The sequence below is a fragment of the Bos indicus x Bos taurus genome, chromosome 16, assembly GCF_003369695.1.
Source record: "Bos indicus x Bos taurus breed Angus x Brahman F1 hybrid chromosome 16, Bos_hybrid_MaternalHap_v2.0, whole genome shotgun sequence".
Lineage (NCBI taxonomy): Eukaryota > Metazoa > Chordata > Mammalia > Artiodactyla > Bovidae > Bos > Bos indicus x Bos taurus.
The window spans coordinates 59,378,603-59,405,493 of NC_040091.1; the positions used below are offsets into that span (position 1 = coordinate 59,378,603).

At 42.0% G+C, this 26,891-nt stretch overlaps 1 protein-coding gene across 2 annotated transcripts in view; it reads left to right on the forward strand.

Moving 5' to 3' along the window:
• Window positions 1-22,910: 22,910 nt before the first annotated feature.
• Window positions 22,911-26,891, forward strand: part of RALGPS2 (Ral GEF with PH domain and SH3 binding motif 2) — a 162,939-nt gene continuing 158,958 nt past the window's right edge. The window contains exon 1 of one of the 2 annotated variants that reach the window (XM_027565437.1): window positions 22,911-23,070. The gene's annotated coding sequence lies outside the window, so the exon portion shown is untranslated. The remainder of the gene's footprint in view (window positions 23,071-26,891) is intronic. The other variant, XM_027565441.1, reaches the window with a different exon arrangement.

Here is a 26,891-nt window from a genome sequence, read left to right on the forward strand (position 1 = left end):
TTTTTTAAGGAATCTCCACACTGTTCTCCATAGTGGCTGTACTAGTTTGCATTCCTACCAACAGTACATTGCGCAATTTTAGACTAGACATAGTAAGTATCAATCACTTGCTTTATACTTTTGGTACTGCAACAATCTGGATCATTATCATTCCTCGCTGATGACGATCAACTTGAAGTACAATCTGCCATGAACTTCCAGGAATGTTTAGCACCTACGAGGCCCAACGGTAGACAACTTTGCCTAAGGTGTGGGTGCATGCATGCTAAGTTGCTTCAGTCATGTCTGACTCTTTGTGACCCTGTAGACTGTAGTCCACCAGGCTGCTCTGTCCATGGGATTCCCCAGGCAAAAATACTGGAGTGGGTTGCCATGCCCTCCACCAAGGGATCATCTTAACCAAGAGATCGAACCCACATCTCCTGTGTCTCCTGCATTACAGGCAGATTCTTTACTGCTGAGCCACCAGGGAAGCCCCTGCCTTAGGACAGTGATAGGAAAATTTTTATGTATTCTTTACTTGCAAGAAATGTCCCAAGATCAATAATGCCACTATTCTCTCTACCTGACTGCTGTGGAATTAACCAAGAGAGGTGAAATGACCAGCCAACTCACTGCAAATTTTGTGTGGCAAGACACTAGAGCAATGATTAAAGAGCACTCTCCTTGGACTTCCTTGGTAGTCCAGCAGCTAAGACTCGTGCTCCCAAAGCAGGGTTCAATCCCTGGTCTGGGAATGAGATCCCACGTGCTGCAACTAAGATTTTACTCAATTTAAATAAAAGATCCTGCATGATGCAATGAAGACAGATGATCCCGTGTGCCACAACTAAGACCTGGGGCAGCCAAAAAAACCCCCAGACACTCTCTCCTTTCACTGCTTAATGGGGCATAAGCATCAGTAAGACATAGAATCTGATCAATTTTAACACCAGCACAATTAAAAAGTAATAGCACCAAAAGGCAATAGCGAGAGTGCAAATCTTTATGGTTACCCCCTTACAAATAGCTGTGAAAAGAAGAGAAGCGAAAAGCAAAGGAGGAAAGGAAAGATATAAGTATCTGAATGCAGAGTTTCAAAGAATAGCAAGAAGAGATAAGAAAGCCTTCCTCAGCTAAAAATGCAAAGAAATAGAGGAAAACAACAGAATGGGAAAGACTAGAGATCTCTTCAAGAAAATTAGAGATACCAAGGGAGCATTTCATGCAAAGATGGGCACAATAAAGGACAGAAATGGTATGGACATAACAGAAGCAGAAGATATTAAGAAGAGGTGGCAAGAATACACAGAAGAACTGTACAAAAAAGATCTTCACAACCCAGATAATCACAATGATGTGATCACTCACCTAGAGCCAGACAGCCTGGAATGTGAAGCCAAGTGGGCCTTAGAAAGCATCACTACGAACAAAGCTAGTGGAGGTGATGGAATTCCAGTTGAGCTCTTTCAAATCCTGAAAGATGATGCTGTGAAAGTGCTGCACTCAATATGCCAGCAAATTTGGAAAACTCAGCAGTGGCCACAGGACTGGAAAAGGTCAGTTTCTATTCCAGTCCCAAAGAAGGGCAATGCCAAAGAATGCTCAAACTACCGCACAATTGCACTCATCTCACATGCTAGTAAAGTAATGCTCAAAATTCCCCAAGCCAGGCTTCAGCAATACGTGAACCGTGAACTTCCTGATGTTCAAGCTGATTTTAGAAAAGGCAGGGGAACCAGAGATCAAATTGCCAACATCCGCTGGATCATGGAAAAAGCAAGAAAGTTCCAGAAAAACATCTATTTCTGCTTTCTTGACTATGCCAAAGCCTTTGACTCTGTGCATCACAATAAACTGTGGAAAATTCTGAAAGAGATGGGAATACCAGACCACCTGACCTGCCTCTTGAGAAATCTGTATGCAGGTCAGGAAGCAACAGTTAGAACTGGACATGGAACAACAGACTGCCTCCAAATAGGAAAAGGAGTACGTCAAGGCTGTTAATTGTTACCCTGCTTATTTAACTTCTATGCAGAGTACATCATGAGAAACGCTGGACTGGAAGAAGCACAAGCTGGAATCAAGATTGCAGGCAGAAATATCAATAATCTCAGATATGCAGATGACACCACCCTTATGGCAGAAAGTGAAGAGGAACTAAAAAGCCTCTTGATGAAAGTGAAAGAGGAGAGGGAAAAAGTTGGCTTAAAGCTCAACGTTGATTCAGAAAACGAAGATCATGGCATCGAGTCCCATCACTTAATGGCAGATAGATGGGGAAACAGTGGAAACAGTGTCAGACTTTATTCTTGGGGGCTCCAAATTCACTGAAGATGATGATTGCAGCCATGAAATTAAAAGACGCTTACTCCTTGGAAGGAAAGTTATGAGCAACCTAGATAGCATATTCAAAAGCAGAGATATTACTTTGCCAACAAAGGTCTGTCTAGTCAAGGCTATGGTTTTTCCTGTGGTCATGGATGGATGTGGGAGTTGGACTGTGAAGAAGGCTGAGCGCCGAAGAATTGATGCTTTTGAACTGTGGTGTTGGAGTAGACTCTAGAGAATCCCTTGGACTGCAAGGAGATCCAACCAGTCCATTCTGAAGGAGATCAGCCCTGGGTGTTCTTTGGAAGGAATGATGCTGAAGCTGAAACTCCAGTACTTTGGCTACCTCATGCGAAGTGTTGACTCATTGGAAAAGACTCTGATGCTGGGAGGGATTGGGGGCAGGAGGAGAAGGGGACGACAGAGGATGAGATGGCTGGATGGCATCACCGATTTGATGCACATGAGTTTGAGTGAACTCCGGGAGTTGGTGATGGACAGGGAGGCCTGGTGTGCTGCAATTCATGGAGTCGCAAAGAGTTGTACACGACTAAGTGACTGAACTGAACTGACTATGTTGGTTTACTCATGCAGCAAGAGTTAGGTGAATTGCTAAGAGAATAATGACAATCACTAACAGAGCTTTACTAGGCACCAGATGCTATGCTAGTCCCCTAACCTACATCATCTCTGAACCTTACATGGAGATTTTATTATCCCAGTTTTTCTTATACAGAGCTGAAGCTGAGAGAATTCCAGTGACTTGTCTGAGGTCCCCTAGCTGGTAAGGAGCAGATGGGTTTGATGTTGCTGCCCTATATGAGGCAGCAGCAGCTAGGGACTTTGGGTTCGGCATTCTGAGAGAGATGCTAGTAGTAGAAATGAACAAACTGTAAAGAAGTTGTGGTGCAGTGGATAACTTGATTGTCCTGTAAGAATTCCAAGAACAACAAAGTTGAATTATAGTAGTAAGGGAGATGTTTTAGTAATGTGAACAGTACAACAAAGGGAGGAGAAAAATCTCTTCTACCTGACTATACCACAAACCACTGCTGATCAAAAATCATGCCTTTAAGAAATATTTTAGATTAAATCAGTTGTTTAGGAAGCCACTATAATGTTTTCTGTCTAGGAGGCAATAAAGTAGATTGGTTAGGACCGTGCACCTGGAGCAAGACTGCCTTGAATCAAATCCTGGTGCTGCCACTTCCCAGCCATGTGACCTTGAACTAGCTACTTATGTTTAGTACCTACCCCATAGGGCTGCCATGAGGGTTAAATCATTAAATACGCATGAAATGCTTAGAAAACACCTGGTCCAGGAAAAGCATATGGTCAATGTTATTCAATACTGTGTGCAGAGTAGTTATAAATGGTGTGATGAGATTGAAGGCATGGTCCCCACTTTCAAGGAACTTAGCGACGAGCTGGGATGAAAAAGCATCTGCTAATAATATGTCTCAAGAACTGGTACAACATTAAAACATCTGTTGTCAAGCTATATGCTCTTATATCACTGAAAAAATTTCCAATAAATATTAATAATAATGATTAAGGAAATAAAAGAGAAAGTAAGCTATGACTTAGATTTTGAAGAAGCTGATGGCTCACCACTAGAAAAACTTTTATTCCAGGATTCTGGAAAAGTGACTTGTCCATTATCATTATTGTTCCTCTTTATCTGTTATGTATTTAATGATAACCTTCTCCGTGCAAGACACTGAGATAGTGGTAACAAAGGACTACAAATCTGAAGGAACTCTTATCCTCAAGGAGCTTAAAATCTATTATAAGAAGTTAGATATTAATGAAATTCAAGGTAGAAAGTGCATTAAAGGCATCACCAGTTGTTAACACAATAGTTTCTAGAAGTTCTATTATGTACTTTTTTTTTTTTTTAAGTGTTAATCAGGTGCACACAGGAGCCCAGATGCCAAGTGCAATAATGAACATGAGAGAGATCTTGTTCTTTTAGGAGGGGCCTACTTGGTTATAGTAGGAATGGGGAGCAGTCCTCCCTAGGAATCCTCTGCAGGATGAGAAATTTAATCAGGATACAGAGACTGAGGAGATCTCACTAAATGGGCAAGAGCATCGGGATGAGAATTTATTAAATTACCTAGCCAGATCATCCATATGGTCCTAATTCTCTCTCTCCAGCTGTGCCTCCCCTATCTCACCATGCTTCAAAGGTAGATTCATTTTGGGAATAAATACTAGATAATAGATTGTGAGTCAGATAGACTGATATTTTCCACTCTAAGAATATTTCTGTTTTAACTAGATAAAACAGTTTTGTATCTGGACAATTACCTTTTAGATTCCTCTTTTTTACATTTTTTCCTACTATTACATCTGAACAAGGATTTTTAGCATGTTACAGTTTTCAAGTTGATAGCTCATTTTCCATTGGCTACACTCTTACTTTCTTCCTGATGACATTCAGTGGGGAATCTTCCTTTCTTATAAATCCGGCTAGAGGATGGGTTATGTTGCAAGGCTTTCTGTAGAAAACAGAAACCACTAGGGCTTCCCTGGTAGCTCAGATGGTAAAGAATCTGCCTGTAATGCAGGAGACCTGGGTTTGATCTCTGGGTGGGAAAGATTCCCCTGGAGAAGGGAATGGCAAACCCACTCCAGTATTCTTGTCTGGAGAATTCCATGGACAGAGAAGCCTGGCAGGTTACAATCAGTGTGGTCTCAAACAGTCAGACATGACTGAGCGGCTAACATGCACACACAATAGTTGATTATTAATACTTTTTTACCTGGAAATTTCATCTTCTTCCTGACTTTTTGTCTCTATCTCTTGTCCTAGATCTTGAATACTAATTTTAGGTTTGACTTCTGTTTGCTGATTACATAACAAATTCTGTTTGGTTAATTGAATAGGATTTATAGTTCATATGAAACCTAGCTCCTTTGTAGCTCAGCACCACTTTGGCTTTCCCTAGTGGGTTATATCGGAGAAGGCAATGGCAACCCACTCCAGTACTCTTGCCTGGAAAATCCCATGGATGGAGGAGCCTAGTGGGCTGCAGTCCATGGGGTCACTAAGAGTCGGACAGGACTGAGCGACTTTACTTTCACTTTTCACTTTCATGTATTGGAGAAGGCAATGGCAACCCACTCCAGTGTTCTTGCCTGGAGAATCCCAGGGATGGGGGAGCCTGGTGGGCTGCTGTCCATGGAGTTGCACAGAGTTGGACACGACTGAAGCGACTTAGCAGCAGCAGCAGCAGCAGCAGTGGGTTATATGAAACCTGAGGAAATCACACAGTGCCCTGCCTAATGGAAAGAGATGTGTACAGGTAACATCAAATTGAAATAAACGTAAAAGGAAACGAAAGTTAGGCAAAAGCTGGTGTTTGTAAGAAGGATAGAGTGTGGAGTTTGGGCCTTCCAGAAGGGGGATGGAGGTTGAAAGATGACTGATTTTTCAGTCACCTCCCAACAATGTGGCAGGACAGAAAGTTTTTATACTGTGAGTGTAGAGCCCAAAATGGGTTTATCACATGAATTCCTCTAGAAAGAATAGATGTGTTGACTAAATGCTGCTCAAGTAAGTTTGTGTGAATTCCCTTTCTAGGCCAGTTGGGCCCTGAACTTCTAGGCAAGTTGAGGAGCCTGCCGTGGACATGGGCAGGCAAGGCTAGCCCAGGGTTTGATGAGGCAGAGAATTGGAAGGCATCTAAAACAAGGTAAACACAGCATTGACCTGATATTTCTGGGCAGTAATTTGGAAACAAGGAAAAGGAAATGCAGATACTGTGATTGTACCAGTCTTATAATTTCAAGCACCAAACATTGGTGATTTAGAAGAGTGCTTAGAAGTTAACGTCATAACATATAACAAAGGATATTACTTATACAATCCAACAGAAACACTTTTCAAGGTTATTTTTTTAACTTTTGTAATATTATTTAATGTTTAGAATAATGACATGAGGAATGACATGGGTACAGTTTTCTCAGTACCCCATCTCTCCAATTCCTAAACTTCTCAGAGTTCTGCTGTGCAAATCAGCTAGCTTCTTTTTGCCTTTTAAAAAGACAGCTCATTACATTTTACTCCACTTACTTAAATCTATTTATCCTTTATTTTTTCATCTTCTAAAAATCTTTATTCATTATCCTTTCTTCTTTCATTCTTTTTATACTTTATTGTAATTTTATGTGAATTTTGGGAGGTAGCAGATATAAACTTGAATATTCAATTCACCAAGTTTAGAAGGTAGTCTATAAATTTGTTTTTAATTTATCAGAAGCCTTGCCTTTCTTGTGGTTATATTTCAAAATTAATCATGTTGATAAGGAAGAAAAGTACCGAGATATAAGTACATCTAGACAAGTATGGGAAATAGATGGGGAAACAGTGGAAACAGTGTCAGGCTTTATTTTGGGGGGCTCCAAAATCACTGCAGATGGGGACTGCAGCCATGAAATTAAAAGACGCTTACTCCTTGGAAAGAAAGTTATGACCAACCTAGACAGCATATTGAAGAGCAGAGACATTACTTTGCCAACTAAGGTCCGTCTAGTCAAGGCTATGGTTTTTCCATTGGTCATGTATGGATGTGAGAGTTGGACTGTGAAGAAAGCTGAGCGCCGAAGAATTGATGCTTTTGAACTGCGGTGCTGGAGAAGACTCTTGAGAGTCCCTTGGACTGCAAGGAGATCCAACCAGTCTATTCTAAAGGAGATCAGCCCTGGGTGTTCTTTGGAAGGAATGATGCTAAAGCTGAAACTCCAGTACTTTGGCCACCTCATGCAAAGAGTTGACTCATTGGAAAAGACTCTGATGCTGGGAGGGATTGGGGGCAGGAGGAGAAGGGGACGACAGAGGATGAGATGGCTGGATGGCATCACCGACTCGATGGACATGAGTTTGAGTGAACTCCGGGAGACGGTGATGGACAGGGAGGCCTGGCGTGCTGGGATTCATGGGGTCGCAAAGAGTCAGACATGACTGAGTGACTGAACTGAACTGAGACAAGTATCAATATTTATGTTTAGGTATAACTTGGCCCCAAAGCCCATTAGTTTTAAAGTGGCTTTATTTCAGTTTCAGCATGTGTGCTGCTATTGTTTATATTATAGTACATATTAGTAAATTGAAAACAATTTTTTGAAAAATAACTGTTTTTAATGACATCATGATTTCTAAGTGTAGTCACAATTTTAAAGTCAGTCTATAACTAGTTTTACCACCATTTATATTTTCTCAAGTTAAATACTCTTAATAACCACTATGTTATAGATACAGTGAAGAAAAATATAATTGCCATTATTCAACAATGAGTTTTCAAATCTGTGTATGCTCAGTCATAGTGAAGAAAGTCTCTCTGGCTAAGTGAAGTCTCTATTAAATACAGTAAGAGTTATATAACATGTATTGGTTGGTCTAACAGAGGGACAATTAAATGCTTATGTTACTAATTTTCAGAAGGAGTTAGAATATTTATTTTCAGAATGCGAAACCACAGATAGAATTACATCTCTCCAGGGAAAGGGACTCATTGGTTATGCAGTAAGATTTTCCCATCTGTAATGTGAGAAGCAACTTTATTACTACACTCAGTTCAGTTTGGTTCAGTCACACACACAGTCATGTTGAAATCTTTGCGACCCCATGGACTACAGCACGCCAGGCCTCCCTGTCCATCATCAACTCCTGGAGTTTACTCAAACTCATGGCCATCGAGTCAGTGATGCCATCCAACAATCTCATCCTCTGTTGTCCCCTTCTCCTCCTGCCTTCAATCTTTCCCAGCATCAGGGTCTTTTCTAGTGAGTCAGTTCTTCGCATCAGGTAGCCAAAGTATTGGAGTTTCAGCTTCAGCATCAGTCCTTCCAATGAATATTCAGGACTGATTTCCTTAAGGGTGGACTGGTTGGATCTCCTTGCAGTCCAAGGGACTCTCAAGAGTCTTCTCCAACACCACAGTTCAAAAGCATCAATTCTTTAGTGCTCAGCTTTCTTTACAGTCCAACTCTCACATCCATACATGACTACTGGAAAAACCATAGCTTTGACTAGACGGACTTTTGTTGGCAAAGTAATGTCTCTGCTTTTGAATATGCTATCTAGGTTGGTTGTAACTTTCCTTCCAAGGAGTAAGCGTCTTTTAATTTCATGGCTGCAGTCCCCATCTGCAGTGATTTTGGAGCCCCCAGAAATAAAGTCTGCCACTGTTTGCATTGTTTCCCCATCTATTTGCCACCAAGTAATTGGACCGGAATCCATGATCTTAGTTTTCTGAATTATGAGTTTTAATCCAACATTTTCACTCTCCTCTTAGACTTTCATCAAGAGGCTCTTTAGTTCTCTTCTCTTTCTGCCTTAAGGGTGGTGTCATTGGCATATCTGAGGTTATTGATATTTCTCCCAGCAATCTTGATTCCAGCTTGTGCTTCATCCAGCCCAGCATTTTGCAAGATGTACTCTGCATATAAATTAAATAAGCAGGGTGACAATATACAGCCTTGATGTACTCCTTTACCTATTTGGAACCAGTTCCATGTCCAGTTCTAACTGTTGCTTCTTGACTTGCGTACAGATTTCTCAGGAGGCAGGTCAGATGGTCTGGTATTCCCATCTCCTTCAGAATTTTCCACAGTTTGTTGTGATCCACAGTCAAAAGGCTTTGGCGTAGTCAATAAAGCAGAAGTAGATGTTTTTCTGAAACTCTCTTGCTTTTTTTGATGATCCAATGGATGTTGGCAATTTGATCTCTGGTTCCCCTGCCTTTTCTAAATCCAGCTTGAACATCTGAAAGTTCACAGTTCACGTATTGCTGAAGCCTGGCTTGGAGAATTTTGAGCATTACTTTACTAGTGTGTGAGATGAGTGCAATTGTGCGGTAGTTTGAGCATTCTTTGCCATTGCCTTTCTTTGGGATTGGAATGGAAACTGACCTTTTCCAGTCCTGTGGCCACTGCTGAGTTTTCCAAATTTGCTGGCATGTTGAGTGCAGCACTTTAACAGCATCATCTTTCAGGATTTGAAATAGCTCAACTGGAATTCCATCACCTCCACTAGTTTTGTTCATAGTGATGTTTCCTAAGGCCCACTTGACTTTGCATTCCAGGATGTCTGGCTCTAGGTGAGTGATCACACCATCGTGGTTATCTCAGTCATGAAGATCTTTTCTGTTCAGTTCTTTGGTGTTTTCTTGCCACCTCTTCTTAATATCTTCTGCTTCTGTTAAGTCCATACCATTTCTGTCCTTTATTGAGCCCATCTTTGCATGAAATGTTCCCTTTGTATCTCTAATTTTCTTGAAGAGATCTCTAGTCTTTCCCATTCTATTGTTTTCCTCTATTTCTTTGCACTGATCACTGAGAAAGGCTTTCTTATCTCTCCTTGCTATTCTTTGGAACTCTGCATTCAAATGGGTATATCTTTCCTTCTCTCCTTTGCCTTTCATGTTTCTTCTTTTCTCAGCTATTTGTAAGGCCTCCTCAGACAACCATTCTGCCTTTTTGCATTTCTTTTTCTTGGGGATGGTCTTGATCACTGCCTCCTCTACAATGTCATGAACCTTTATCCATAGTTCTTCAGGCACTCTATCAGATCTAATCTCTTGAATTTATTTGTCACTTCCACTGTATAATCGTAAGGGATTTGATTTAGGTCATACCTGCATGGTCTAGTGGTTTTCCCTACTTTCTTCAATTTAAGTCTGAATTTGGCAATCGGGAGTTCATGATCTGAGCCACAGTCAGTTCCTGACTGTGAGCTAGCAAAAACTTTCAAGAACCAGAGTAAGCAAAAACACTAAATGACAGACTCCAGTTTCACTGTTAAATTTTATACGCATATCTCTCAATATATAAATGCAGAAAGAGATATAGAAAGATATTCTTTCAAATATCTTTTATAATATCATTTCATAAAGGTGATATAGTAGAAAATTCTCTCCTGTAATATATTTTAAAATTTTCTACCATATCACCTTTATGAAGTGATATTAAGTACTTTGGTCACCTCATGCAAAGAGTTGACTCATTGGAAAAGACTGATGCTGGGAGGGATTGGGGGCAGGAGGAGAAGGGGATGACAGAGGATGAAATGGCTGGATGGCATCACTGACTCGATGGACGTGAGTCTGAGTGAACTCTGGGAGTTGGTGATGGACAGGGAGGCCTGGCATGCTGCGATTCATGGGGTCGCAAAGAGTCGGACACAACTGAGTAACTGAACTGAACTGAACTGAATGCTATTTTTTTCCCACTTAACTTTCTCCATTATTCTAAAAATATTTTGATTTTTGAAAGCAATTTTACTCTGGAGCTCATGAATAAGCTTCTATAACCAAGCTGAATTCTAGGAAATATTAAACATATATTGAGTATCTCATGCCAAATTGTTCATAGTTAGTATAAAATATATTCAATAAGTATTTTCCAAGCTTCATATATGTATATGACATTGTGCTGTTTATTGATAAGAATATACAAGGAACTATTTAAAAATCCTAACAGATGATGCTGTTAAAGTGCTGCACTCAATATGTCAGCAAATTTGGAAAACTCAGCAGTAGCCACAGGATTGGAAAAGGTCAGTTTTCATTCCAACCCCAAAGAAGGGCAATTCCAAAGAATGTTCAAACTACTGTACAATGTGCTCATTTCACATGTTAGTAAGGTTATGCGTAAAATCCTTCAAGGTAAGCTTTAACAGTACATGAACCAATAACTTCCAGATGTTCAAGCTGGATTTAGAAAAGGCAGAAGAACCAGAGATCAAACTGCCAACATCCGTTGCATCCTAGAGAAAGCAAGGGAATTCCAGAAAAAACATCTACTTCTGCTTCACTGACTATGTGAAAGCCTTTAAGTGTGTAGATTACAACTGTGAAAAATTCTTAAGGAGATGGGAACACCAGACCACCTTACCTGCTTCCTGAGAAACCTGTATGTGGGTCAAGAAGCATCCGTTAGAACCAGACATGGAACAACTGACTTGTTCCCAATTATGAAAGGAGTACATTAAGGCTGTATATTGTCACCCTGCTTATTTAACTTCTTTGCAGAGTATATCATGCAAAATGCCAGGCTGGATGAATCTACAAGCTGGAATCAAAACTGCCAGGAGAAATATCAACAACCTTAGATACGCAGATGACACCACTCTTACAGCAGAAAGTTAAGAAGAACTAATAAGCCTCTTGATGAGGGTGAAAGAAGAGTGAAAAAGCTTAAATTCAACATTCAAAAAACTCAGATCATGGCATCCAGTTTCATCATTTCATAGAAAATAGAAGGGGGGAAAATGGAAGAAATGACAGATTTTATTTTCTTGAGCTCCAAAGTCACTGCAGATAGTGACTGCAACCATGAAATTTAAAGATATTTGCTCCTTGGAAGGAAAGCAATGACAAACCTACACAGCATATTAAAAAGCAGAGACATCACTTTGATGACAAAGGTCCATCTAGTCAAAGCTACGGTTTTTCCAGTGAAAGTGAACGTGAAGTCGCTCAGTCGTGTCCGACTCTTCTCGACCCCATGGACTGCAGCCTACCAGGCTCCTCCATCCATGGGATTTTCCAGGCAAGAGTACTGGAGTGGGGTGCCATCGCCTTCTAGTCATGTACAAATGTGGAGAAGGCAATGGCACCTCACTCCAGTACTCTTGCCTGGAAAATCCCATGAACGGAGGAGCCTGGAAGGCTGCAGTCCATGGAGTCACTGAGGGTCAGACACGACTGAGCGGCTTCACTTTCACTTTTCACTTTTATGCATTGGAGAAGGAAATGGCAACCCACTCCAGTGTTCTTGCCTGGAGAATCCCAGGGATGGGGGACCCTGGTGGGCTGCCATCTCTGGGGTCACACAGAGTCGGACACGACTGAAGTGACTTAGCAGCAGCATGTACAAATGTGAGAGATGGACCATAAAGAAGACTGAGTGCCAAAGAATCGATACTTTCGAATTGTGGTGCTTGAGAAGATTCTTGAGAGTCTCTTGGACTGCAAGGAGGTCAAACTAGTCAATTGTAAAAGAAATCAACCCTGAAAATTCATGGGAAGGCTTGATGCTGAAGCTGAAGTTCCAAACTTAGGCCACCTGATGCTTAGAACCGACTCATTAGAAAAGACCCTGAAGCTGGGAAAGATTGAAGGCAAAAGGAGAAGGTGAGAGCAGAGAATGAGATGGTTAGATAGCATCACCAACTCAGTGGACAGGAATCTAAACAAACTCTGGGACATAGTGAAGGACAGGGAGGCCCGGTGTGCTGCTGTCCGTGTGGTCTCAAAGAGTCAGACGTGACTTAGTGACTGAACAAGTGTGTGGAGTGGTGATAGGCGGAGAGTGGACTGAGGTTATGGAAGTCCCTGGATGCCTCCTTGTTGAACCATAAAGAACTGGGAATTTTTCAACTGGCAAATGAGTAAGGATGGAGAAGACTTGTGACATAATGAAAACAGTGATGGAGGAAAAGTGAGCAAAAGAATAAAAAAAGGGTGTAGTTAAATCTAAGAGACTAGTTAGGAATACCTTTCTACATACATTGTTTGAGCTTATAGTTGCAAAACAGTCTGCAAATAAATTATAAGGATCAAGAATAAGTGGATAAATGTTAAAGGAGGGAAAAGAGTAAACATTCATTCTAAAGCCTGGAAAAGAGAAGTGATAGGAACAGTAACTGTTAGGAACTTTAGGAACTGATAGGAATTTTAACAGATTAAAGAAAAGTTTTCAGGTTAAAAAGAAAGCTCTTTGATTGTTGTGCTATGCTATGCTTAGTCACTCAGTAGTGTCCGACTCATTGTGAAGATTCTCCAGGCAAAAATACTAGAGCAAGTTGCCATGCCCTGCTCCAGGGGATCTTCCCAACCCAGGGATCGAACCTAGGTCTCCCACGTTGCGGGCAGATTCTTTACAGTCTGAGCCACCAAAGAAGCCCAAGAATACTGGAGTGGGTAACCTATCCCTCCTCCAGGGATCCTGACCCAGGAATCAAACCAGGGTCTCCTGCATTGCAGGTGGATCCTTTATCAGCTGAGCTACCAGGGAAACCCTTGATTGCTGTGGTTGCTTTTATAAAAGCTATCATGCTTCTGGTAAAACAAAAACAAAACAACAACAACAACAAAACCCCACAATGATAAAAGCAAACAATAGAAATATATAAAGTAGAAAAATGAAGTCCCCTTCTCCACTCCTAATTCCATTCCCCTGGAGTAACCATTGTGACAGCTTTTCTCTGCTGATTTCTATGTACGCACCAACTTAAAAGGAAACTGGAGACTCATGTACATGATTCCCTTCAATGTTTGGGCTCTTTCCCATATTGGTCTATATATAGCTATGTTTTCATGTATACAAAGAAACAGTATAATTGTTTTTACCTACCCTTGTATTGCAGAGTTCCAAAGAATAGCAAGGAGAAATAAGAAAACCTTCCTTAGAGATTAATGCAAAGAAATAGAGGGAAACAACAGAATGGGAAAGACTAGAGACCTCTTCAAGAAAATTAGAGATACCAAGGGAACATTTCATGTAAACATGGACTTGATAAAGGACAGAAATGGTATGGACCTAACAGAAGCAGAAGATATTAAGAAGAGGTGGCAAGAATACACAGAAGAACTGTACAAAAAAGATCTTCAAGACCAAGATAATCACGATGGTGTGATCACTCACCTAGAGCCAGACATCCTGGAATGTGAAGTCAAGTGGGCCTTAGAAAGCATCATTATGAACAAAGCTAGTGGAGGTGATAGAATCCCAGTTGAGCTATTTCAAATCCTGAAAGATGATGCTGTGAAAGTGCTGCACTCAATATGCCAGCAAATTTGGAAAACTCAGCAGTGGCCACAGGACTGGAAAAGGTCAGTTTCCATTCCAATCCCAAAGAAAGGCAATGCCAAATAATATTTAAACTACTGCACAATTTCACTCATCTCACACACTAGTAAAGTAATGCTCAAAATTCTCCAAGCCAAGCTTCAGCAAGACATGAACCGTGAACTTCCAGATGTTCAAGCTGGTTTTAGAAAAGGCAGAGGAACCAGAGATCAAATTGCCAACATCCGCTGGATCATGGAAAAAAGCAAGAGAGTTCCAGAAAAACATCTATTTCTGCTTTCTTGACTATGCCAAAGCCTTTGACTGTGTGGATCACAATAAACTGTGGAAAATTCTGAAAGAGATGGGAATACCAGACCACCTGACCTGCTTCTTGAGAAACCTATATGCAGGTCAGGAAGCAACAGGTAGAACTGGACATGGAACAACAGACTGGTTCCAAATAGGAAAAGGAGTACGTCAAGGCTGTATATCAACACCCTGCTTATTTAACTTCTATGCAGAGTACATCATGAGAAACGCTGGACTGGAAGAAGCACAAGCTGGAATCAAGATTGCCAGGAGAAATATCAATAACCTCAGATATGCAGATGACACCACCCTTATGGCAGAAAGTGAAGAGGAACTAAAAAGCCTCTTGATGAAAGTAAAAGAGGAGGGGGGAAAAGTTGGCTTAAAGCTCAACGTTGATTCAGAAAACGAAGATCATGGCATCCAGTCCCATCACTTAATGGCAGATAGATGGGGAAACAGTGGAAACAGTGTCAGACTTTATTTTGGGGGCTCCGAAATCACTGAAGATGGTGATTGCAGCCATGAAATTAAAAGACGCTTACTCCTTGGAAGGAAAGTTATGACCAACCTAGATAGCATATTGAAAAGCAGAGACATTACTTTGCCAACAAAGGTCCGTCTAGTCAAGGCTATGGTTTTTCCAGTGGTCATGTATGGATGTGAGAGTTGGACTGTGAAGAAAGCTGAGCACTGAAGAATTGATGCTTTTGAACTGTGGCGTTGGAGAAGATTCTTGAGAGTCCCTTGGACTGCAAGGAGATCCAACCAGTCCATCCTAAAGGAGATCAGTCCTGGGTGTTCATTGGAAAGACTGATGCTGAGGCTGAATTTCCAATACTTTGGCCACGTCATGCGAAGAGTTGACTCATTGGAAAAGACTCTGATGCTGGGAGGGATTGGGGGCAGGAGGAGAAGGGGATGACAGAGGATGAGATGGCTGGATGGCATCACCAACTCGATGCACATGAGTTTGAGTGAACTCCGGGAGTTGGTGATCGACAGGGAGACCTGGTGTGCTGCGATTCATGGGGTTGCAAAGAGTCGGACATGACTGAGCAACTGAACGGAACTGAATTGAACCCTTTTATTGATAGATATTAAGTATTCCAATTCTTGCTATTACAAACAATACTAAAAGAGCAGTCCTATATATTTCTTTGAATGTCGTCACAGTATTTTTTTTTAGACAAGTAATATCTACATGTGAAATTGCTTAGTCAAAAAGTATGTACATTAAGATTTTCCTTAATTTTGGCAAACTGTCCACCAGAGAGATATGCTCATTTAAACTCCTGCCATCAGTTTATTAGACAGTCTGTTGCTTACATTCTGGCTAAACTTGAACATTATGAATCTTATTAATGGGTCAATCTATTAGGTGAAACATGTCTTGCTTTAATATCTCTTTCTCTGATTATCACGAAGGGTAGGTGTATTTTCATAGGTTTTATTTTTATTTTTTCTCCTGTGGTTATTTCAGTTTTGTAGGGGTTGAACTGATGATGAGTGTCCTCATCTAGATGTCCATGGAAGCAATTAGATGTGTGGACAGAGGTCTGGGAGACTTTCACCAGTGGAACAGTGATAGTTGAAACAGTAAGGCCATAATAATTCCCTGTATAATCATAAAAAGAAGGGAATACAAGAACCGTAGGAAACAGCGTTAGGAAGGAGGAAAGAGAAAGTGATAGAAACTGAGCAGTAACCTCAGATAGAAAGCTCAGCAGTTGTAGGGACTGAAGTAGAATCAAGACGGTGCTCTGACATGTTAACTGGTTCAAGAGTTTAGGATAAGTCTTGAATCTCTGAGCTGCAGTTTCCTCATTTATGAAATAAAAAGGTTGGATAAGATGACTCTAATTATAAAAATTCACCATATCTGTAATTTTAACCCAAGAGATGAGACAATTTCATGGAAGTAGTCAATTTTAGAAAGCATAGGGGATTTGGCAGTAAGGTGGCCATTTAAAATAATTAGCATGTTACGGTCTAGGATGGATTGCTTACTTCTGTCACTGCTGCTTTTTTTTTCTTAATGATTTTTTAAAAATCCATTTATTTAAAAAAAGCTTTTTATTTGGAAATAATTTCAGATTTATAGAAGTTACAAGGAACAGCCAAGCAATGTTTATCCAGAGTCACTTATTCTTAACATTTCACTTTTTTATTACTTTTGTTTTCTCTTCTCTCTCCCTCTCTCTCTCTTTATATAAATATATTTCTTCCCTCCAATTATACATAGATCTTAGCCTATTACTCCTAAATATTGCAGTATTTATGGACATTATCACAGTATAGCTATGAATTTCAGTGATTTTAATGATATAATGATACAGTACTTTGATCAATCTAATATCTGCTTTCCAATTAATAAAATAATTTGCTTTATAAAATTTTCCCCCTCCATTTAAAGATCCAACCTAGTATCTCATATTGCCTTTAGCTGTCATGGCTCTTTAGCTAGAATATTTTCACAACTTTTGCCTTTTATGGCATTGATAGCTTTGAAGAATATAACTCCCACCCCCTTAAAAAAAAAAAAAAGACAACATAACATTCCTCATTTGGGATTTATCTGATATTTCCTCATTAGATTCCTCATTATATTTCCTCATTTCCTCATTAGATGCTACGTCCTCTGGGAACTGCATCTTGAGGCAAAGAATGTCCATCTGTCCCTCATTCGTGACGTTAATTTTGATTACCTGGTAAAGGTTTTGTTCAGTTTCTCCAGTGTATAATTACTGTGTTTCATTCCTTGCAACTAACAGGATATCTCTAGGAAGAACTCTTAAGATGACCCAAATATCCTGTTCCTCATCAAAATTTCTCATAGTTAGTGCCTATTGATGATTCTTGTCTTACCCAAACTGTGCCACTGTGGTTGCAAAATGACTGTCCAACTCCAGTACTCCCTCCACATTTACCTGTTCAAGTATAAGCAAGAGTATATCCTTCTCCATTGATTTAATGTTTATTACTAGTACGGATTTATGAGTTTCTGTTGTTTTTTAATTCTAACCTTTTTTTTTTTTGGCTGTGCTGGTTCTTCGTTGCTGTGCACAGGCTTTTTTCTAGTTACGGGGTGGGGGAGCTGCTACTCTTAGTTGTGGGTTCGCTGGCTTCTCACTGTAGTGGAGCATGGGCTCTTGTCGCAGAGCACAGCTCCAGGCACTCTCGGGCTTCAGTAGTCGTGGCTCGTGGACTCTGAGTGCAGGCTCAGTCACTGTGGGACATGGGGCTTAGTTGCTCTGCAGCATGTGGTATCTTTCCCGACCAGGGATCGCACACTACGTGCCCCACATTGGCAGGCAGATTCTTAACTACTGGACTACCAGGGAAGTCCTCTAGCCTTAATCTGAATGGAAGATGTATGAATATGAGGAAACTACTGTGATGAACATTATTGACAAAGATGCTCACCTTCCATTAAGTATGTAGAACATTTTTTATAAAGGAAGTAGAGTGCAATAATAATTTACTTATCTGGTAAACTCAATTTCCAAAATAGGAAAATACGAAAGTAGGCAGATGGCTTTTGCCCCACATATCAGAGTTGTTTTAGCATTATCTGAGTTTCTTTACTCCCACCTTTTGAAAAATATTGGTTATTTGGCTAGCATGATAAGACAATTCAAATGGAGGTGTGAATGTGCACACAGGCAATGCTGTAGCAGCAGTACAGCAAGAAGGGACAGCAGGAAGATTGATCATGAGGACTATCCAGCTCATTTAGACTCAAAGGGGTGCAGGAACATAGTAGGCCATGATTATTTGCCGTAGAATGAAGGGTTCTAAGTACTTCTAAGCTTCTGGGGGCATCCTGGTATTATAGCTTTTGTATTGATATAAGATACCTCTGGGTCATTAGGAATAGGTTAAGCTACACCATATTGTATTAGTTTCAGGCAGAGAAGCAAGTGGTATTTCCGAAAAAAACATCAATACAAGTGGGTTAAATGAAACTTACTAACTAGTACTTGAAGATGAAAACCTCAGTTACTTAGAATATCTAATTATGTTCAATCCCTCGCTGCCCTCTTTCCTTATCCTGTCATATAAATAAGGCATTACTGTAATTGTCATTAAAGTTCATTTGTATTAGTTCATACAAACATTTATTTACATACTAGTTTGTCTCCCCAAGAGTTGTGCCAGGGAGACATTAATCTTCACAAAGTAAATATATCCCTGCTGATCCATACCCTGCAGAGTTGCCCTTATTAGAGGTAGCTCAGTCATAAAATAAGTCCTTACTGGACAGCAAGGAGATCAAACCAGTCAATCCTAAAGGAAATCAATCCTGAATATTCATTGGAAGGACTGATGCTGAAGCTGAAGCTCCAATACTCTGGCCACCTGATGTGAAGATCTGACTCATTGGATAAGACCCTGATACTGGGAAAGATTGAGGGCAGGAGGAGAAGGGGATGACAGAGGATGAGATGGTTGGATGGCATCACTGACTCAGTGGACATGAGTTTGAACAAGTTCCAGGAGTTGGTGATGGACAGGGAAGCCTGGCATGCTGCAGTCTATGGGGTTGCAAATAGTTGAACATGACTGAGCAACTGAACTGAACTGATGTCTTTTGAAATTTGTTGCTCATATTTGAATGGACGGGTGATTATCTCTGTTCTTTGTATCTTATTATCTGTGGCATGTCTCTCTTGATTTGGGAATTGTGGCAGGCTTTTCCAGTAACTTGGTGTCAAGTTTTCTGGAGAATGCCTGTCTATTCCTTCAAACACCTGTGCATTTGAATTTTGAATATGCTACTTTGCCTATACTTTCAGTCAGAACACTGCAAACATAACAGATCTTTTCAAAATGTCCAGCCAATAAATATATTTGAAAAAAAAAAAGATTAAAGCTTAGGAAAATACCAGAGATACATGTTATTACTGAAATTCTGTTGGTTGTAAAAGAATTAAGTGTTACTGAAATAATAAGCTTTCTTATGCCACCAGTTCGATTTTGTTTTGACAGCTGTAATGACAAGAGTTATTTGTTGATTCTTTTTTACAGTGGTGGTCTCGTCTTTGAAACTGCTTGTTCTACATCTAAATGAGTTCCTTGGCTTACCCCTTGGAAATAAGATTGATGGACAGTAATAAAACTGTTACATAATGGTGGTTGTTCTGAAACTACTTTTAAGCCTATTGAATTCTTATTGATTTCTATTTTATATAATGGCATTTCTATTTTATACATTAGTACTTTTTGTTATACTAAGACTTTGTATATTTCTTGTCTTTTGGCAAAAGCAAATGGAAAACATAAAGCAACTCAGAGAATTTAACTGTGATTAAAGATGCTCTTGGAGAAGGCAATGGCACCCCACTCCAGAACTCTTGCTTGGAAAATCCCATGGATGGAAGAGCCTGGTAGGCTGCAGTCCATGGGGTCGCTAAAAGAGCAACTTCACTTTCACTTTTCACTTTCATGCATTGGAGAAGGAAATGGCAACCCACTCCAGTGTTCTTGCCTGGAGAATCCCAGGGGCGGGGGAGTCTGGTGGGCTGCAGTCAATGGGGTCGCACAGAGGACTGAAGTGACTTAGCAAAGATACTCTGATAAAGAAAAGTTGCTATTCTTCCTCTTTGGACGTAAAAAGTCACTGTTTCATTTGCATATCAATGAATAGGAAAGGATACTGACTTCCTAAAATAATTTCCAAGCTATGGAAAAAAAAGAACCAGACATTGAGAGTGAACTTTTTCTGTATTTTTATACACAAATTCTCAATCTTAACGAAATTTGGACTTTTGGAAATTTGAACTTAACACAACTCTAAAGGTTAATAAAATTACTATTTTACAGGTTATCAACATGAGAAACAGATTTTGAGTAATTATGCCAAACTCAGAAATTCAGTATGTTAGAATTTAGTATCTCCATGGCCTAGCTTCATGAGTCACAGGACTTCTTCTCAAGTCCAGGTGAAAACTTCACTGCTCTTACAGTAAATTTTGAAAGATTATTGGCAGATACAGGAAGACAGGCTCATTTGTTTTTAGGAAACTCTCCTAGTTTTATTCCTAGCTATGGAAAGCAATCAGAACCTTTGTAGGTGTGAAGGGAAGAAATGAGATCTGAGTCCTGTTTCCTGAAAGCCCATTTCTTTTTCTCAATCAACCCCACCGGGTGAACAGTACAGAGTAAAGGCTTTTACAATAAGCCTTTGTCATTGCACAAGTCGGATAGTGTGGTGCGGGCAGTTCCGAGGTTGGGTGATTCCGAGGCTGGAGAAATCCGTTTCAGCTATCTCATGCAGAGTCAATACTGTCCATGGAAAATGGAAAACTTTGGGGAATTACAGCAGATTCTAGCTCAGATCTTTTCTGCAGGAGCTGGGTAATGTCCACACTGAAACCACCAGCGGGTAGGAAATGAGGATCCCCACTGGGTTCATATCACTCCTCATTCCCTCCAGGAAACAGGAGACAGAGTGCCAGTCTGCCTCACCTGAGAACATTGGGAATAAAAGATACACAGTGTGTGGCCTGACTGCTGGTAGAAGTGGGACAGTTTCCGCAACAGACACTGGCAATGCTACGTCTCAGGCCAAGGGAAGGTCCTGCCAAGGTGAGAAAATATATAGCAGCTCCTGAAAGCTTCCCACATGTACCTGGTACTTGAAGTTATCTCCCCATGTGGATACTGGATGTATGAAGTTCAACTTCTGGCTGTTGGTTCCATTGCAAAGGCTACTATCAGAATTTTCTCTTTTATGAGTCACACTATGTTGAGCAAGGAGAAACCCTAATCAAAATTTAAAGTTATTACAATTACACAAACTAAAATTCCCTGTTGTTCCTCAGTCTTCCTATTTTTCAAAAGCAGTGATAATGGGATTTATATATGCAGATCTATATTGTTGAATTATTACTGTGGGCACATAACCTTTTCCTTAATCTCTAACAATTTAAGAAGATTAAAGATTTACCCAACTAGAAGGATTTTTCCTCCAAATGCTAGTTCTGTTTGCTTATTATTTTTTGGAACTTGAAGCAATTAACATCTGTGGAAAAACTTTCTTTACACATCACACATTCTCCCCTTTTCACCATTAGTCTGCTCTACTTTCCCTTGGTCTATTCTCATTTGACAGTTTGGTTGACCGTTTACTTCTCCTAGTGATTTCATCATGATTTTTTTTTTTTTAGGACTTTCTTTGAAAGTAAATGAAATAAAAATGAAAAGAACATGAACTTTACCTATCCTTTTTTGTTTGCTCTTTAACAACTTTGGGTGTGGAGAAGGAGGCGGGGAGGTGCTTTAAAGAAGTAACTCTATTTAAGAGACAAGGGTTGAAGGGCATTCTAGCTTCCCTAACTAGAGAGAAGGGCAGTCAGTGGAGAAAATAATTAGCATCCTACAATATATACGATTAATCTGTTCTGTTTAGGGGTAATTAGAGAGGAAAGAAAGTAAATGGGAAGGATTTTGTCGCTTTCCTATTTTATGGGCAACGCTGGTTCACAGTATTCCTTTCACATTCTACCATACATTGCCTGGAGAGAGAGGCAGATCATCCAATAAACCATCCATTTCTAAATGGTCTAATGATAGCACATACAAAGGTGGATCACCTTCCTTTTATAGTCAGACTGCATCAAATGGTGCTAATTCTAAATAGGCCACCCGGTATAGTGCACCCTCCGAAACAACACCCTTCCGCTGTTTAACGAAATCCATTCCTTTTTTATTCACAGGAAATATTTAATATTCCAGAATCTTGTTCTTGGATTCAACGTGAAAATATTGCTCACCTGAAACTCATCAATCTGAGACCCAAGGGATGCCAAAGTCCCTGTCATCTGCTCATTAAGCCAAGGGCATCACACAAAGGCCTACTTCTAACACCTCCTGAATCTTAATGAGAGTATTGATCTCTACAATTTATGATCCTACGGCAGTGGGGTGGCTCTTCACACGTGGAACCTCCTCACTTGTGCTCAGTGACTTCGAAAAATACCTCTAGCGCGGGCTGGATATAGTATCCGCGAGCCGAGGGTTTTCTCGGTTTCTTCGTTCTCTGGCCTTAAAGGTAAGGTGCCGGGCGCTGAAAGAGGCGGCCACCGCAGCAGATTTCACCGCCGAGGGCCGGGCGCGGGGAGCCGGTGGCCCGGCTGCTGCGGAGGCCCCACCTGTGCGTCCCTCCAATCCTTCCCTGCCCCCTCGTTTGGCTGGTAGCGGCCCCTCCTTCCGGCGGGCTCGAGGCGGAGGGACTGCGGCTGTGGGCGCGCGCCGCGGCCCCGGGCCTCCGGGGACAGTTGGGCTCGGCCCGGCCAAGGAGCCGCTGGCGGGAGCGCGCGCCGGGAAGACCCCCGCCGGCCGCGACGCTCGGGGCCCGCGCGAGCGCGCTCGGTTGGTGCACGAGCGCGGCTCCGCCCCGCCTGCTCGGAGCGCGCCCCCGCCCTGCCCGCTCTCCTCCCCCACCCCCGGCGCGGACGGGGTGGATCCAGCTCACTCCCCTCCCCCGAGCGGCCGCGGCGGCGGCCGGCGCTGAATGAGAGACGCCGACTGCTCCGGTCGCTGAGCGCTAGCCTAGGCGGCGGCGGCGGCGGCGGCGGCAAAACGGCGGAACGCGAGGCCCGCGCCGTCCTTCCAACCTCCGAGGCGTTTGCCGGGGCTGCACAGGTCGGTGCCTTCGCCGCGGGCCTGGAGCGGAGTCTCGGTGGGCGGTGCGGGGGAGGGAAGGTGGGTGCGCTGCGACCCTAGAGCGGCGCGGAGCCGCAGCAGCGGCGGCGGCATCGCGGGGAATGGCGGCGCCTGGGGCGCTGCGGTGTGTGTCGTTCGCCCGGCCGCGGGCCCCGGGACTGCTCGCCCTCGTCGAGAAGAGGGGGTTGCGGGGCTCGGGCTGAGGGAGGAGGGGGCTCGGAACCCAGGGCCGCGCCTCCCTCGGCAGCTCGCTTTCGGCGTCAGGAGGCGGCCATGGGGTCCCCGCTCCGGCTCCCTGTCCTGCGGCCGGGGGTCAGCCCGTCTCGCCTCCCCTCGCTTCTCCCCTGGGTGGCGGAAGCCCCTGGCCTCCGCCCGCGCTGCCTTGGCGCCCAGCGGCACCTCAGCCTCTCTTCAGGTGAGCGGAGCCGGGGCTCCGGGAGCCGGAACCCGCCGAGGCGGGCCACACCCCCTCCCCAGCCCTCGCAGCTGCGCCTCAGAAGCCCGGCCGCCCGGCTGGCCGCCTTGCGGACCCGCACTCTCGCGGTCAGGGTGACCTGTTGCGGAGCGGCCCGCAGCCCGAGTCGCCCGCCGACTCGGACCCGGAGGGACCGGTCTTGCGCTGGCCCCGCGCGGCGGGACGCGGGGCCGGCGCCGCTGCCGGAGATCGGGTGTGCTGTACTGCTAGGAGCGGGCGTACTGAAAAAATAAAAAATAAGAGGTTCCCCCAGGGGTCTGATCAAACACTTGCAGAGCGGGGATATCTGTCTGCAAATATCCGGGATTCCATTGCAGTATCGGATTAGGTAGGCTCATAAACACCATGCTTTGGAGGTGATTTAAGAGAAACCCGAGCCAGGAGTGAGGAGCTGTTATCTGTATCTGGAAAATAACCTTAAACCTGTGCTGAGCTAAATTATGCCCCCACATGCCCCCATCAAAGCTCTTTTCCTGTAGCTGTATGTTGTGTAGACGCAGTCCAGTTTCACTGTACGTGGGCGTGTTTGGGAAGAAGCTGCGAGCTGATAGGAGGTACCTTAGTACAAATGTTAATTTGTTTTACCCAGGAGGGTTGAGGGAGGAGGAAGAAAGGGCACTGATGTTAGCTGTGGAGGAGGGGGCCATTGAAACACTAAATTTCTGTTGAAGAAAGCTCTGAAAAGAAATACAGAGTACCTGGCCTTTAAGATGGTTAAGAAGGAAATACAGTCAGCAGTTAATTGAGCTTTGTCTTTTACATGCCCAGGATTTTTAAATTTCGACACTGTAGTTGCTATAGAGAGCTTTGTTTTCGTACCGGTGTTTGTGAATTGATCTTGGTGTTTTTCTGTATTCACCATCAAGCCAGCTCTGTCTCTTTGAAGATGACCATCAGAATTTTGGGAAACTTTTGGATCTGAGCAGCATAGTATTACAGTCATAGATCATAGCTTGCTGGCTCTAAAAGCCTATTCCATCCAGATAATTATGGTTATACAGTGCTGTAGAATCATAAATAATGTGTGTTACTGTTACTGCTGCATATCTTCCTGGAGACTTTAGAATTATGAAGGATCTTATCCAAACGGTATTATTTTAATAAAAGCCTCTTACTCAAGCTTTGTAGGCATAAAGTTTATCGTCTAGCTTCAAAGATTTGGAAAAGTACTTGTTTTATTAGCTTACAGACCAAATGCAAGGACATTATTTTGAAATGGTAAGATCTACCTTTTTTTTTTTTTTTCCATTTTATTCCACCTTTCATTCAATTAAGAAATTTGACTTTAAAACACTGAGAATGGAACTCTGGAAATATTGTTCATTTTGCCTAAATCATTCCAGATTGCAATATGCTTTTCTGATACATTCTTTGATTATCAGCAAGAACTGACCAAAATGTCCTGAGAGAAAATATAACTACTTTAAAACTGACCTTGTGGATCCTTGATGTTCTTTTATCATATATGTGAGTAGTGTATTTGTGTGTGTTTATGTACCTAGTACATGTCTCTTTCGGTTTAGTACCTGTCATTAGAGCTGAGACAGCAGTTTTTTGTAGTGAATGATGGATATATGTGTAAGTGAAATTGTTCTGTTGCAGTTTAAGGCACTTTTGTCCAGAGGCCCAGATTGTACATTCATTCATTCATTCCACACATGTTTATTCGTTTTCTACTTGGTGCCAGTTAGTTGCCTAGTTGTTGGTGATACAACAGAGAAAAGGATAGGTCTGTGCCCTGATGGAGCTTAAAGGGTAGGTAGGCAGATTGTCAGATAACACTATTTAGCATTAGTTTACAACTTTAAGAAGTAAAAACTCCTCTGAAGAGTTTTTTTGGTTAAGGATATTTGTTGTGTTTTTCCTTCTAAGGATAGTGGGTATTATTACTGAGTGAACAAAAGCATCAAGACAAGTTAATTTAAAAATACACTGATGTTTATGTACTTTGGGTATCTGGTTCCCCAAAATAAACACTCTACCTTAAGTCACATGATGCACAGTTTACTTGTGGTTAGACAGCTTTATACTTTTGGTTTATATAGTTAAATGAGATGTTTGCTAAAAATATTTTTCTTGGCACTTGTTTTTAAGGGAGTCTAATTCTTTTTTTCCCTAAATTTTTAAAATCGTTCCTAAATTTTTTCTTCCTCTGGCTGTGTATGTGTGAGTGGACCAAGGTCCTATTGTTCTTCCTTAGAATGTAATAACTGTTATCGCTAAATCAGAGAATTCTGACGGAAATTTTTCTTTTTAAAATATGACAAACACTGGTATAGTTTGTCACAAATTATTGTTGTTGTTTAGTCGCTAAGTCATGTCTGACTCTTTTGAGACCCTATGGACTATATAGCCCACCAGGCTCTTCTGTCCATGAGATTTCCCAGGGAAGAATACTGGAATGGGTTCCCATTTCCTTCTCCAGGGGATCATCCCGACCCAGGGACCTTTGCAGATCACAAAACTTTTTAATATACTGCTGCTGCTAAGTCGCTTCAGTCGTGTCCTACTCCGTGCGACCCCATAGATGGCAGCCCACCAGGCTCCCCCGTCCCTGGAATTCTCTAGGCAGGAACACTGGAGTGGATTGCCATTTCCTTCTCCAGGGGATCATCCCGACCCAGGGACCTTTGCAGATTACAAAACTTTTTAATATACTGTTGATTCTTAAATATGTTGGTACTTATTTACAGGAGTGCCAGCAATTAACATTGACCTTGTGCGTGTGCTCAGTCACTTTGGTCATGTCTGACAGTTTGTGACGCCTGCCAGACTCCTCTGTTCATGAAATTTTCTCGGCAAGAATACTGGAGTAGGTTGCTGTGCCCTCCTCCAGGGGATCTTCCCCACCCAGGGATGGAGTCCCTGTCTCCTGCATTGGCAGGCGTATTCTTTACCATGGAGCCACCGGGGAGGCCCAGAACATTGACCTTATGTAGGTATTATCACCTCCATTTTGAGCTGAGGAAATGGGTTTGAAAATGTGAGTACACCAACGAGCAAGCAGTGAACCTAAACCCAAGTCTTAGCTCTTACTACAGTGTGATGCTCCACCTGGGGAGTGTTGATGGGGGAGCATCCACATCCACTGCTGCAGTTCAGCATACGGTATAGCTGCTAGCCTGCCTTTCCAGAAATTTCTAAATAACTTTTAAACTCTAAACCCAACTGTTAGTTGAGATTTAATTAGACCTGTTTAGAATCTAAAAGTTCTGCTTTTTATTGCTGTATAAAAAAAGACAGTTTGGATCTACTTTTAATGATATAAATGTTTTGAGAATAAGATGTATTAAAATTAATCTTCTTTTCTGAATGTGAAGTTTTT